The 14959-nt window shown below is 39.6% G+C and overlaps 1 protein-coding gene across 2 annotated transcripts in view; it reads left to right on the forward strand.

Annotated features, from left to right (window-relative positions):
- CDK19 (cyclin dependent kinase 19) overlaps positions 1 to 14959 on the forward strand; it is a 183725-nt gene that overhangs the window by 8688 nt on the left and 160078 nt on the right. The gene's annotated exons all lie outside the window — the stretch shown is intronic.

Consider the following 14959-nt stretch of genomic DNA (forward strand, 5'->3'; position numbering starts at 1 on the left):
AGTAATTAAATATTCAGTACGCAAAAAATTTATAATGTGCTGTTTGCAAATTTCAATTGGCTCATGAACACTTTCATTTTCAGTTTTTAAATATTTAGATAGCCTCTGAAGGTTTTTGTATTTTTATTTTCTTTTGAGACTATTTTTTACTGTTTACGAGCTCTACGTTTACATTTTGTTTTTCTATCATGATCTCAATTTATAGTCATTCTTTCATCTAAAGGATTAAAAAATTAATTGTTCTTTTTTTTTTTTTTAAAGATTTTTATTGGGGAATTGGGGGGATGGGAACAGCGCTGGGGAATTGGGGGAAGGGGAACAGACAAGTTGCTGTCGTTTTGTTCTTCAGTCTAGTTGTAGAGGACATTGCTTCACTGGCCCAAGTTGGCACCATCATTGTGCTCTTCCTGGCGAGGCAGATCAGTCACCGGCTTCTGGACGGCCGCTCACGGCGGCTGCTGGCCGCTCACGCTGGCTGCTGGCCACACACGGTAGCCCATGGCAACCCACTGCCACAGGGACTGCAGCCTACGCCGTCGCCGGCGACTCACGGCAGCCCAGCTCCAGGTTGAGCTGTTGTTTAGCATCTTAGCTGTGGAGGGCAGTGTCACTGGCCCTCATATGTGGGATCCGAACCGGGGCCCTCTGGCATCCCAAGCCAGTTCTTAACCGTCGCGCCACTCGGCCGGCCCTAATTGTTCTTAATGTATATAAAAATATAAAATAAACGTAAAAAATATCACAACTTAAAATTGTTTCCAGATACTTCAAAACACTATTTTTCTTTCAAAATGTATAATCTGTTAAAATTAAAGACAATAAGTATATGAATTGTAATTAATAATCACAACTCTTAAGTTTGCAATTATATAAAAATATAGTTTTTAAATTTTATTTTTGAAAATTTAATGAAACCTATTAAATATTTTTATAAAAATTAAACTATCTGCAATTCTAGTATATGTCCTTTTACTACTCATGTAAAGAGTCTGTATCATACTTCATGTATTGTCATGTCCACACCTAGCTATACACAAATTTAAGAATAATATAAAAGTTTCAGTATTGCAAAATGTTTCTCAGCCACCATGCTCAACTGTTTGAAATTTTACCCTAATTTGTGAGTATCTCCGGTGTCCTGAGAAAAGCAAGAAAATGGATACTCGACACTAGGAAAAGATACTTCATTAGGCCAAATGCTATTGCATTCACAACGAGAAAAAGAATTAAAAATTTTTGTTTTCATCTAACAGCTTCTACTGTTCAAATCCTCCCCACATTCCAAAGGAAGGTCTTCCTTCTATGTCAACAGCACTCTAAACCATAAGCTTTTATGGCATTTGTATTCAGTTGCCTTTTGTATTGTGTACATAAGGCAAGAGATGTGGAGTAGTATTTCCCTGGGGTCTAATTGGTGTTATTTCCAGGGGTGGAGGTTTATGAGTCACACCATGCCAGCAATGTGCACTGGATTTCAAGTGACAGAGGTGCCCATGTGTTATTTAATAAATGCAATGTTGGGTATGTTTGTGACATGCAGGGTCCAGGGCAGGGCCCTTCTGGGGTCTAAGGTACTGGTGCCCGAATTAACAGAATTGTTATTTCGGGACTATAGCTTCTAACAAACTTTTATAGCTGTGGTTTAAAGACCCAAAGCCCCAGCTCTTCCCCAGTCTTCCTATGCCACTGGTAGACATAAAGTTTTCTTAGAGTAGAGATTTTTAATCTTTTGGGTCCCACCAGCCACTCTACCTCAAAAAAACTTGTCAGAATGAAATTAAAAAGCCCACATTTTCCGATAACAAATATTTACAGAAATGCAGTTATTGGGACTGGCCGAGTGGCGCGATGGTTAAGAACTGGCTTGGAATGCCAGAGGGCCCCGGTTCGGATCCCACATATGAGGGCCAGTGACACTGCCCTCCACAGCTAAGATGCTGAACAACAGCTCAACCTGGAGCTGGGCTGCTGTGAGTCGCCGGCGACGGCGTAGGCTGCAGCCCCTGTGGCAGTGGGTTGCCATGGGCTACCGTATGTAGCCAGCAGCCAGCGTGAGCAGCCAGCAGCCGCAGTGAGCGGCCGTCCAGAAGCTGGCGACTGATCTGCCTCGCCCGGGAAGAGCGCAATGATGGTGCCAACTTGGGCCAGTGAAGCAACGTCCTCCACAACTAGACTGAAGAACAAAACGACAGCAACTTGTCTGTTCCCCTTCCCCCAATTCCCCAGCACTGTTCCCATCCCCCCAATTCCCCAATAAAAAAATCTTTAAAAAAAAATAGGATAGCTTAGTTTTTTAAAAAAAGTGGTAGATAAATCTGAAGAAATCTATGAGAATGTAGGACAAGCCAGAGATTAAAGATAGAAAAGAATAGTTGATTTGTCCAAGAGTTGATTAGTCCAAGAGTCCCCATTATCAAATAATAAGTGTTCTAGAAAGAAAAAAGAGAGAGGAGGTAATTATAAATAAATAATTAATTTAAAAAATATTTCAGAAAAAGAGGACATTGATTGAAAGGGCTCCCCAGTTGCCCCACACAATGAATGTGAAAAAAAAAACCCAAACCAAGGCAACTAACAACATAATGATGAGACATTTATATATCTTATGAAACAACATTAGAAACTTAAAGGAGCAATACCTTCAAAATTTTGAGAAAAAAGTATTTTTAACTGAAGACTCTATCCAGTCTCAGGCAGTACCTAGGTTTCTTTCTTTCCTTTTTTTTTAAAAAACTCATTTATTTATTTATTTAGAAATTGAGATATACTTGACATATAACAGGGGCACAACATAATGATTCAATATTTGTATACATTGTGAAATGATCACCATAATCTAGCTATCATCCATCACCATAAGTAGTTACAATTCTTTTTTTTTTCTTGTGATGAGGACTTTTAAGATTTACTCTCTTACAACTCTCAAATATACAATACAGTATTATTAACTATAATCACTATGCTGTACATTAGTAACTAGGTTTTTCTTTTTTTTTAAATATTTTTTATTGGGGAATTGGGGGAGGGGAACAGCATTAGGGAAGTGGGGAAGGGGAACAGACAAATTGATGTCCTTTTGTTCTTCAGTCTAGTTGTGGAGGACGTTGTTTCACTGGCCCATGTTGGTATTATCATTGCGCTCTTCCTGGGTGAGGCAGATCGGTCGCCGGTCACTGGATGGCCGCTCAAGGCAGCTCTTGGCAGCTCATGCTGGCTGCTGGCCACTCACGCTGGCTGCCAGCCACTCATGGTAGCTTACAACAGCCCACTGCAGCAGGGGCTGCAGCCTACACCGTCGCCTGGTACTCATGGCAGCCCAACTCCAGGTTGAGCTGTTGTTCACCATCTTAGCTGTAAAGGGCACAGTGTCACTGGCCCTTATGGGATCCGAACCGGGACCCTGCTGCTCAGAGCTGGCGTCCCAAGCCAACTCTTAAACAACACGCTACTTGGCCGGCGAGTAACTAGGTTTCTTGATAGGCACTTTGCTAAACTGAATATACCACATCTTATGCAGAGGGTTAGTAAAAGCAAATTATCACTATAACTTATAACCTATAACAATTAATAAAAGCAAGTGATGTCTACAAGCTATTAAAACAGAAGTAAAATGTAATTGTTCTGTTTTTATTACATATAGCATGGTATTACGATTAGAGCAATGGAACCAAAGTATTAAAGAATTGTCTAAGTTCTGTTCATGGCTTTTTCTCTTATACTCTTCTTGTTTGAGAAAGATACTAACTGGAATAATTGGAGCAATAAACTATCATTATCAGTGTTATCTCTCTTAGGATATCTTATGTGGAACTAAACAACAAAAGCTGTCCTGGCATCTAGAAACAGGCTTTAGTTGGTCACTTAAAGCTTCCACTCATTCTAGGAGGTAGAGAGATAATTGGGAACCAAGAGCCCCTAGTACACCCCTCCTTCCATTTTTAATAGACCAGGATATACCTGCCACACACCAAAATCCTGTCTTGTTTTGGATAGGAGAATATGCTGATACAGTTTGTGTTTTCTGCCATCCATAGCCTGAACTCCCAACTTGAAAAAGATTAAAAAAAAACAACTGAGAAAGTCCAACTTCAGCCTGTATGGTATCTGGGAACTTGAGATAGTATAATAATTATTTCATCCCCACCCACATTCCCTTCTGAGAGAATCTGCCCTACCCACATTTTCTGGAAGGGGCAACCCTATTTGCATTAGACCTTGTTTCCCCAGCCATGGCTGGGGACCAGGGAAGAACACCTAACTCAATCAGATTCTTTTGCTTGATTATTTGAACCCAGAGACCTAGATATTGAGTCAGTAACTCTGTGGGGGGACACTGGAGCTGTAAGGTCAGGTAGACTCTGGGTTGGCAGCCATTTTTTGCTGTGTGCATGCAAATAAACTGAGAAATACGATCTTCAGAGATACGCCATAACCTGGATACTCCAAAGGAAGCAGAAATCATACAGCCCTCGAGAAAGATGGAGAGAGTACTGGTCTGACAACTTTGACCATTTCTGTACTAGTGTTTCAGATCCATGAGATTTTCCTCTGGACTTCTAATCACCCTGTTTTAACTTGAGTTAATTTGGATAGCTTCCTTTTGCATGTAACCAAGAATCTCTGGCTCAACAGTTTTAAAAAGCTCATTTTGGGCACACCATGCTTCTACCTTTTTGTACCTTTGTGTAACCACCTGGATTCTACAGATCCCCTGTAATCTGTTTTAAGTTGGTTGTGAACAGGGAACTATCAGAGAGGGGAGGACATTTCTTTACAATATTATACAAAAGAGACACCTGGATTCTTCTAGTTACAGGGTGCTTATTAAGAGATTCATAAAGGATCACCCTTCAAGATTCAGCCTGTTCTTCAGTTCTGGTAGATGTTGGAAGAAACCAGATGACCAGAATAATCTATATAATTTGATGACATTTATTAGTTAAACTGTATTGTGAGTAAATGTAATAAAATTATTAACATCTATGTTTTGTTGTTTCAGTACTTTTTTGTAAAATCTATTATATCTTGTATGTTCCTAACCATCAATTTTCCTGTAGATTTAATACATGTAGTTCCAGTTACAGTGTTTTAAGTATACATGTACATTTTTAGACATTTTTCATTTATTTTCTTGATTTCAGAATTCCTAATAATCCAGGGGAAAAAAGGAATTTTGCTAGAACCAAAATGAATTAAAATATCAACCTAGACAGACTTTATCTACTAGAGAGACCAGATTGTAAAACAATAATGGGGAATTTGCAATGAAGAAAGTTGTTTAAAATTATAATCTTAGTACATTCAGTAAATTAAAGTCTGAAAACAAGATAAAATTCTCTTTCATACATTGACATAATTAATGAGACTGATAATGCTTTGCTGGACAATACTCTCAGCTCCTTACCATCAGATATTGAAAACACTGCTTCAGATCACACTCAAGGTATTCCCTTTCAATTATTTTGTTTTTTAAAAATATGAGATTACTTTTTTTGTGGGAATGGAGTTTCATTCTTGGTCCCTTGTTGAAACTTTAAAAAAAAAAAAGATTTTATTGGGGAATTGGGGGAGGGGAACAGACAAGTTGCTGTACTTTTGCTCTTCAGTCTAGTTGTGGAAGACGTCACTTCACTGGCCCATGTTGGTATTGTGATCATTGCGATCTTTCCGGCTGAGGCAGATTGGTCACTGGCCATCGGACGGCTGCTAACAGCGGTTCACGGCAGCTTACCCCGGCTGCCAGCTGCTCATGCTGGCTGCCAGCCACTCACGGTAGCTCAGGGCAGCCCACTGCAGCCCCACTGCAGCCTACACCATCGCTAGTGTCACTGGCCCATGTGGTATCCGAACTGGCAGCCCTGTTGCTCAGAGCTCGTGCTCCCAGGCCAACTCTTAACCAATGAGCCACTCAGACGGCCCTGAAACTTTATTTTAACACACTATATGGTATAGAGATCTCTATTTGAGAGAGCCTCTGCTGAGAAATTATCAAAATAAATAATTTTCAGTACGCACTGAAAATGCGGAGAGAACCTTCCCAGATAGATTCATAAACATATCTAACCACATATTTTTAGAGTACCAGTTCAGTATTACTTATTCAGAATCCACTAGTGTAGTTTTCAACTGAGCAAAAGTTTACTGTGTCTACTGTGTACTTAGCATAAGATCAGGACTCTTCAGAGGACCATACATACAATGCATGAAACTAGGAATTTATACATTTCAGTATAAACTCAACTAATGAATTTTATCCCACAGAATATAAGAATTACAAAAATGTGAAATAGGGGAAATCCCATTAAGAATAGTAGATAACTGGGCTGGCCTGGTGGTGCAGTTGGTTAGAGTGTGAGCTCTGAACAACAGGGTTGCCAGTTCGATTCCCACATGGCCAGTGAGCTGTGCCCAAGCTGAGCTGCCGCTGAGCGCGCATGCTCTTAACAACAAGGTTGCCGGTTCGACTCCTGCATAGGGCAGTGGGCTGCGCTCCAACTAGATTGAAAGCGGCAACTGGACTTGGAGCTGAGCTTGCGCCCTCCACAACTAAGATTAAAGGACAACAACTTGACTTGGAGCTGATGGGTCCTGGAAAAACACAATGTCCTCCTTCCCCAATTCCCCAACACTGTTCCCTTCCCTAATCCCCAATAAAATCTTAAAAAAAAGTAGATATTTGTATGTGCAAATATCAGATAATTATGAGTAGTTTGGTATCTGGTCATATCACAAAGTATGTACTTTTTAAGTAGCTTCCTCTTTAAATGACTTCCAAATTCTGAGATAATAAAAACCATATATTTATTTATGTCAGTCACAGTTTACAATGGTTCAATCCCTGTGAAAGTGAGGTAGGCTACAAATGAAAATCATCATCAGTTTAGATGAAAGGAACTAAATTATTTCTATCCTTGGATAGTTAAAAATTAGAATATTTTATGAGTTTAACTATATATGACAATCTAACTCTTATCTACTCTGAAGAGTGAAGTCCCAGTACTGATTATTTAGTTTCATACCTAAATGAAATGTGAATGATATCAGGGGTGGGAAGGCAGTTGTTTTGGGGGGAGGGGATTGTTTCTGTGCGAAGGGTGAAAAGAATAACTATTGTATTGTTCTGTACACCTGAAACTAACAATAAAAAATAAATAAATAAATAAATAAATAAATGAAATGTGAAACTTTTCCATTTACTTTACTATTTCTACAACCTGTTTCATATCTAGCATTACTTTTATTTAGCCTTAAAAATAATATAATCTTTTCCTAAAATATACAATATTCTAGGAGGTAATTCATCACTTCAATTTATTTAATTATTACTTTAATTTTCCAATAGATATTTTAAAGCTTAAGTTTGTTTTTTTCCTAAGAAAGCAGTTATGTGAACCAAGTGTTGTAGTAATTTTAGCTTAGCTTTGTCCAAATAGGCTTCTATTTGATGTCTACACTTTATCTACTGGGAATTATAATTATATTCAAGTAGTGTTTACTTTACAAACTCAAATTAATACTTATACCCAAGGAGTTATATAGGAATGATTCCTTCCTCCTTTGTACTCATTTATTTTCCTTTTCATGCCCCTGCTGACCCACATAAAAGTCAGTTGAAACTCATTTGAATTTAGGTCTCCAGTGTGAAGCAGTGTATTGCTTAACTGGACAGGGCTGTAACCCCAAGTGCGAGACAGGGAGTATCAGCATTTCCCAACAGCAATATCTTTAGCAATTAAGATATGGAAGAGCCAGTGCTAAAGGACCCTATTCCAGTCAAACATGTTTCTGTTCTGCATCTTCTACTGTGCAGTAAACTTATATACATATACAAATATACCAGGGGTGCCAAAAAAATGTATACACACAACTTGTATTCATCTTTTGTTATCGGTATATATTGAGTATTACAATTTTAATACAGTTTTTTCCTTTCTTAAAATGTGTATACTTTTTTTTTTTGGCACCCTCTGTATCATATATTAGACCCTAAATAAAGAAAAAGCTAGAAAGAAAACCAAAAACCAAAAGTCATCTATAGGCTCTGAAAATTCCTGGGCATAAGTATCAGTCAGTAGATTTTCCCTCACCCCTGCCGAGTTCCACAATCTCTGAGCAGGTTTCCCAACAGGAGGTAAGAGAGGGGACAGGGTAATGTTGCTAAGTAACATAGGTAGAGTTGTGTGGTGGGCCTGTCAGATGATACAACCTTGAACCTTGTGCTGGTTCACAATCATTCCACAATATAATAAAAGAGCTGCAATATTATATACATACAGAGAGGCAAAGTAGAGAATTCCTGAACCTCAATTATTAGTTTTAAAAGGTCAGGTAGTTTAACAATGATATAGTCACTTATGAATTTTTCTTGTCAGTCTTTTTTTTTTAGATTTTTTATTGGGGAATTGGGGGGATGGGAACAGTGCTGGGGAATTGGGGGAAGGGGAACAGACAAGTTGCTGTCATTTAGTTCTTCAGTATAGTTGTAGAGGATGTTGCTTCACTGGCCCAAGTTGGCATCATCATTGTGCTCTTCCCGGGCGAGGCAGATCAGTTGCTGGCTTCTGGACGGCCGCTCACTGTGGCTGCTGGCCGCTCATGCTGGCTGCTGGCTACATACGGTAGCCCATGGAAACCCACTGCCACAGGGGCTGCAGCCTACGCCGTTGCTGGTGACTCACGGCAGCCCAGCTCCAGGTTGAGCTGTTGTTCAGCATCCTAGCTGTGGAGGGCAGTGTCACTGACCCTCATATGTGGGATCTGAACCGGGGCTCTCTGGNGTTCCAAAATTGCTTTGAAGGGTGGACTAGGTGCTGGCATCAGTGCATAGCTTCCCAAGGGGAGTACTTTGAAGGTGACCATATGATATTCAGCAATGAGGTATGTGGTACTTTTTCTATGATGAGTTTGTGAACTTAATTGTCAGACCTCGTAGACACAGATGGAAGAGGGCTATGGGAAGACAGAGGCAGAGACTGGAATTATGCTACACATGTCAAGGAATTCCAAGGATTACTAGCAACCACCAAAAACTAGGAGAGAGGCATGGAACAGACTCTCATTCTGAGTCCCCAGAAGGAACCAACCTTGCTTACTCTTGATTTCAGACTTCTGGCCTCCAAAATTGTGAGATAAATTCCTGTTGTTTTAAGCACCCAATTTGTGACAATTTTCCACAACAGCCCTAGGAAACTGACCCAGGCATCAAGCACTTTTTACACCCTATCAGCAGCAGGTGGGCATTTCTCCTTAGTCTGGACTCAGTCAGGGAGAGGGCTGATTCTTAATCCCATTCTTCTTCTTCAGCTTCTCTGACAGTGACTCTGTACTGAAGAGACCAGAATCTGTTTCCCCAACAGCCTTTGAGCTTAGACCATACTTATGAAAAGGGGCTTCATTCTCAGACTTTTAATCAATGTTTAAGCAGTCTGAGTATGCCTCCAGGAAGAGTAACAGGAATTTACATGGCAGTTAATGCTCTGACATTTGATTGGCCAGAGAACTGTTGCTGGTTGAGTGCAAAGAGCAAAGGAAGGAAGGCCTCTTATACATATTGAGACAATGAAGATCTCAGTGGCAGTGACAACTGTATCTTTTCTGTATTTCTGTAAGCCCTGTGATTCTTCAATGCACTGAGAAGGGAGGAACTAATGACTGATATTAACCAAAGAAGGAAAGGAGAGTAAGAAGCCGTAGTTTTAAAGCATGCAAAGTAGAGTTTAAGACAAAGAGGACGGAATGTCTCACTGGGATCATTTGATCTTGATAAATGCCACTATCCATACTTGGCAGTGCAACTTTGTCCTCTAAATACCTGGGGTTAAATTCTATCACTGAATAACTGTAACTCTACAGACATTATCCTCCTGGAGCCTCAGTTTTCTCATCTGTGAAATACAGATAATACATACCTTCTTCATAGGGTGGTAGAAAGGATCATATTAGCTAACTTATATAAAGTGCCTAGGATTCAGTAAATGTTAGCTCTTACTCTCACTCCTTTCAAAAAACCAAAAAACCAAAAAACAACCCTCCCTCCCCAAACCATCATTCCTTCCTAACTGCCCCTACCCTTACTCCCATTGCTTCTCTTCTTTGCATTTGATCATGCTTCCCATGGCATATAGTGAAGTTATTCTTATTATAATGAAGTTAGGAATCTCAGCTTTTCGATTCCCTTTTTTTGTTGTGGACCCAATCTTCCTCTCCCTACCCACCCTCTGAAAAGTCTCTTCTGCTCTTTCTGTATGAAGCTACCTATATTTGGATCATGTCCTCCTGGAGCTCCATATTTTAGCTCCAATATTTCCTATGGTTTCACCTTTTCTTTCTCTACCAGCTGTTTTCCCTCTATGTATGAAAAGTTCCTCCCTCCTACTAAAAAACCAAACAAAACAATGAAGCAAAACTCTGGACCTGCCTTGGTCGTGGTAGCCACAATCCTATATGTCTCCCTCCTTTCTTATCTAAGCTCTTTTAATTTTTTTGCATTTAAATTTCATTTATTTACCTTTTGAAAAGGAAACAGTTCATGGATCAAAATTAAAAAATGTATACAGTACAAATTCTCTCTCCTACCCCTGATTTGCAAGCACTGGTTCCCTTCCCTGAGCAGTTTCTTGTGCTGTTTTTACAGGTAGGTATATGCATATACAAGCAAATATGTATTTTTTTTCTTTTGTATAAAAATGTTAACATATTATAGACACTCTTCTGATTTTTGCTTTTTCTCACTTAAAATATATATTTTGGAGGTCTTTTCAGATCAGTACCTAAACAATTTCCTCATTGTTAGGGTCTTCTGAAAAACAGATGCTAAGATGGAATTAGACAGGAAAGAGACTTACTGGAGGAAATGCCTGTGAGGGAGAAAAAGAAAGGAGAAAAAGGAGGGAGCTGGTGGAGCTTTCAGATTATGGTACTGATCTGACTGACCCCTGTGAAGGAGAGAAAGAAGGCATAGGGTTGGGTAGGCAGTGACTCAGACTGTAACATAGTTCTAAGAAATATTTAGACGGGTTTAAGCCTGAGGAGTCCTTAAACCAAAGTCATGCCCATCAGAGTACTCCTACATCTGGCAGGAATGGACCTGCCTTAGTATCCTGCTATGCTCAGTCATAGGCTGGGAGCAGCCAACGGGAGTGTGGGAGATTCAGAGCTTAGTAGCTGGGGCCTCCTGGCAGGGAGGAGATCTGAGAGGCATATTTTATAGACTTCACATTATTTTTAGAGCTGCATAATGACCCATTGATGGATGTGCCATAATTTATTTATCCAGTCCCGCTTCAATGAACATTTCTGTTGTTTCCAGTCCTTTCCTATCAGAAACAATCCTCAGTGAGTAACCTTGAATTATATCATCTTGCATATGTGGGGAATACCACAGATTGGGCTCCGGGGGAAGCAGACCCTGAGATGGAGATTAACAGGTAATCAGTTCATTACAGAGTACTAATGAACTGCGAACAATACCTTTGGGAGGGAAAGGAAGAAAGCAGGATGGGGGAGATTGAGAAGTTGGTCTGCAATGTATTCTCAGTGGTGAACTCAGTCAACCCTGCAGGCAGTTCTGAAGATAGGATGATCCATCACATTTGTCCTGAAGTGCAGTGAGCATTCTGGGCCTTTATATCTCTGCATTGATCAGCCATTGGATATAGGTTGCTCTAGGAAAATGGCATGACCTAGGTGAGGTGGCGCTTCAGCCAAGGCAATTCCTGAAAAGGGCTGATAGCTTATCGCTCTCTGTAGTAGCACTCTCAGCAGCTTGGGAGGCCGGTGGGGGGATGGGGTGGGGNCCATTGCTTCTCTTCTTTGCATTTGATCATGCTTCCCTCTATTAGCTTTATTAAATCTTGACCCTAGAGGACATATCTTTTTAGTATTCTGTGGAACAAGATGGGAAGTAAGCATAAAGCACTTCTTCTGCATACGGATGGTTATCTCAAGGAAAAGCAGTTACATAATCTTTGGAATTGTGAGCTGGAATAGCCACTTTTTTTTTCATAGACCATTCATTTTTATTTGAAAGAATGAAAACTATGTTTATTCAGACTGGGTATTTGGCATTTTCTTAGATATGAATGAAGTGACACTGTTACTTCAAAGAAAAGAGTTCATGATATTTGTTGCCTTTGGTAACAGTTAAGCTTTCAAGCAAAAATTAAGATTTTGAAAAATTTACCTGACACCATGAGCTTGGTATCTTCCTAATGCTTACATCTTATTTGATGAGATCTGTGGTGATATTAACAGATATAATTTTTTTGATAATGGAATGTGTCAACATTTGGAAGATCTGAATAATTTAGTGAAACATTTTCCAAATGACTAATGTATGATATTACAAATGTGTAACTCCACAGTGGGACTGATCAACCTACAAATGTGTGAGAAAAGGATCCATTCAAGTTCAAGATAGATCAATGCATTTTTAGGTAACAGTATGAAACTTTATTGCTATTGGTTTCAGAGTCTACATTGTAACTATCCTTTAATAAACTATCATTTGTTGAGTTTTAATTTATCTGAAAGGGCTATTAAAATACCCCTCCCCTTTTTAACTATACAGATACCCATGTGATGCTAGATTTTCTTCATAATAAAACATAATTAACCAAACAAAATAACCAAAACAACATATTGTTAACAGAATGAATGCAGAAGTAGATATACAAATCTACCTGTATTCTATGTATTAATCCAAATATAAAAATTTACAAACAGGACGAAGGGCACCCAACCTAGTCTGGGGGAGGCAAGAGAAGACTTCCTAAAGGAGATGATCCTGAGCTGAGCCTTAAACCATGAGAAAACAACTGGTAAATCTCTTCAACAAATCTCCCTGACCTAGATTAGACTTGATAAGAGAAATTTTATCTCAATATTCAAATCTGACTTCCACATAGCTTATAAACTGGTTATGACTAAAGGCATAAGCATTAAAAAGAGTCAGGATTTCACTTACTACTTTTATGCACTGAACCTGATTTGCAAGATTTGTAGTTTAGCTCTCTTCATGACTAATCCATTGGAAACTGGGCACACCCACCTTTCCTTTTGACATGAAACAAACTGTTGATTATTTCATTGTGGTTCTCTACCTGTGTCAAATGAACTCAATTTTTTTTTTTAAAGATTTTTTTTTTAAATTGGGGAATTGGGGGAGGGGAACAGACAAGTTGTTGTCCTTTTGTTCTTCAGTCTAGTTGTGGAGGACGTCGCTTCACTGGCCCATTTGGTATTGTGATCATTGCGCTCTTTATGGGTGAGGCAGTCACTCGCCGGCCATTGGATGGCTGCTCATGCCAGCTGCCGGCCGCCTCATGCTGGCTGCCTGCTGCTCATGGTAACTCCTAGCAGCCCACTGCAGCAGGGACTGCAGCCTACGCCGTAGCCTGTGACTCACGGCAGCCCAGCTCCAGGTTGAGCTGTTGTTCACCATCTTAGCTGTAGAGGGCAGTGTCACTGGCCTTCATGTGGGATCTGAACCGGGGCCATGCTGCTCAGAGCTGGTGTCCCAAGCCAACTCTTAACCAATGCGCCACTGGGCCAGCCCACCAACACACTCATTTTTTCCCCAGCTGAATATCTACTGTTTAACCCATTCATTAAAATTTCACCTCAACAATCATAGGCATACCTATCTTGTGCTTTATTGCACTTCACAGATATTGTGTTTACAAATTGAAGGTAAGACCTTCCATCAGCAAAGAGATTACAACTTGCTGAAGGCTGAGGTGATGGTTAGCATTTTTTGGAAATAAAGTATTTTTAATCAAGGTAAGTACTTTTTTTAGACATATGATGTTGCACACCAAATAGACTACTGTATAATGTAAATATAGCTTTTGTATGCACTAGGAAACCAAAAGTTCGTGTGATTCATTTCATTGTGATATTTGCTTTTCTGCGGTGCCCTGGAACCAAACCTTCAATATCTCCAAGTTATGCCCCTATGTATTTCTTTTCTAGCGGTTTTATTTGGGTCCTTTGCAAACTTGACTGATCATTTTTAACACTCTTGTTTCTTGCTCAAGTTTTCAATCTCATCCTTTATTTCTTTAAAGATATTAAACATAAGTATTTTATATTCTGTATCTAATAATTCTAATATATGAAGTTCTTGTGAGACTGCCTCTAATTCATGATACTTTATTTTTTTGACTAAAGCTCATGGTTCCTTGGTACATTATCTGTGGGCATTGTTTAAGGTCTGAGTTGAAGGGTGTTCTTCCAGCGAGGATTTTATTTTGTTTATACTAGCTATCTAGGGGTACCATCAACCTAGGGACAATTTAAAGTAAATTTCTGGCAAAAGGTGTTTGGACCACCTAGGCATGAAGAACTGTGAAGGGTATGAGATTTTACCTTGCCACAGTTAGCATGCCATAATCTCATGGATTTTGGCATTAGACACGCTACACCAAGGACAGATTATTACTCAAAGCAATAGCAGTAGCCAGTGTGTCAGCATTTGTGTTGGTTCCCCAAGTCCCGCAAAGTGACCCAGGTGACATCTGTACATGCAGCGGGCTGCATTATAGGAAAGGAAGGCTGACCTTACAGAACATGGATATTTTATAATGGGCAGTAAGCATGCCTGCCTTTTTCTCCAGAAGTAGAAAATTATGACTGTCTTCCAAGGCTATCAGCAAATCTACCCTCTGGTCCAGAGGGAGACATTATCGTTCTCTTCCATGACTGCCTACTATATAAACCACTGAAAAGATAGCCTGGAACAAAAACAGTGCCTCTGCTCACAAGATGTGCAGGAACTTGAAACTCATGAAAAACTGTCTCCTAACAATAGGTAGTTTGAAATGGTCATGAACCCACGTATGTGTTTGCAAATTATTACAATAGCTTATCTAGAGCCAAGGTCAAGATAGAGTAGTTTTCTTGCTGTCCTCTGGTGTAGGGCAGGTGCTTTGTTTGTTTTGTTTTTTTTTTTAAAGATTTT

The sequence above is a fragment of the Hipposideros armiger genome, unplaced genomic scaffold (genome assembly GCF_001890085.2).
Source record: "Hipposideros armiger isolate ML-2016 unplaced genomic scaffold, ASM189008v1 scaffold_101, whole genome shotgun sequence".
Lineage (NCBI taxonomy): Eukaryota > Metazoa > Chordata > Mammalia > Chiroptera > Hipposideridae > Hipposideros > Hipposideros armiger.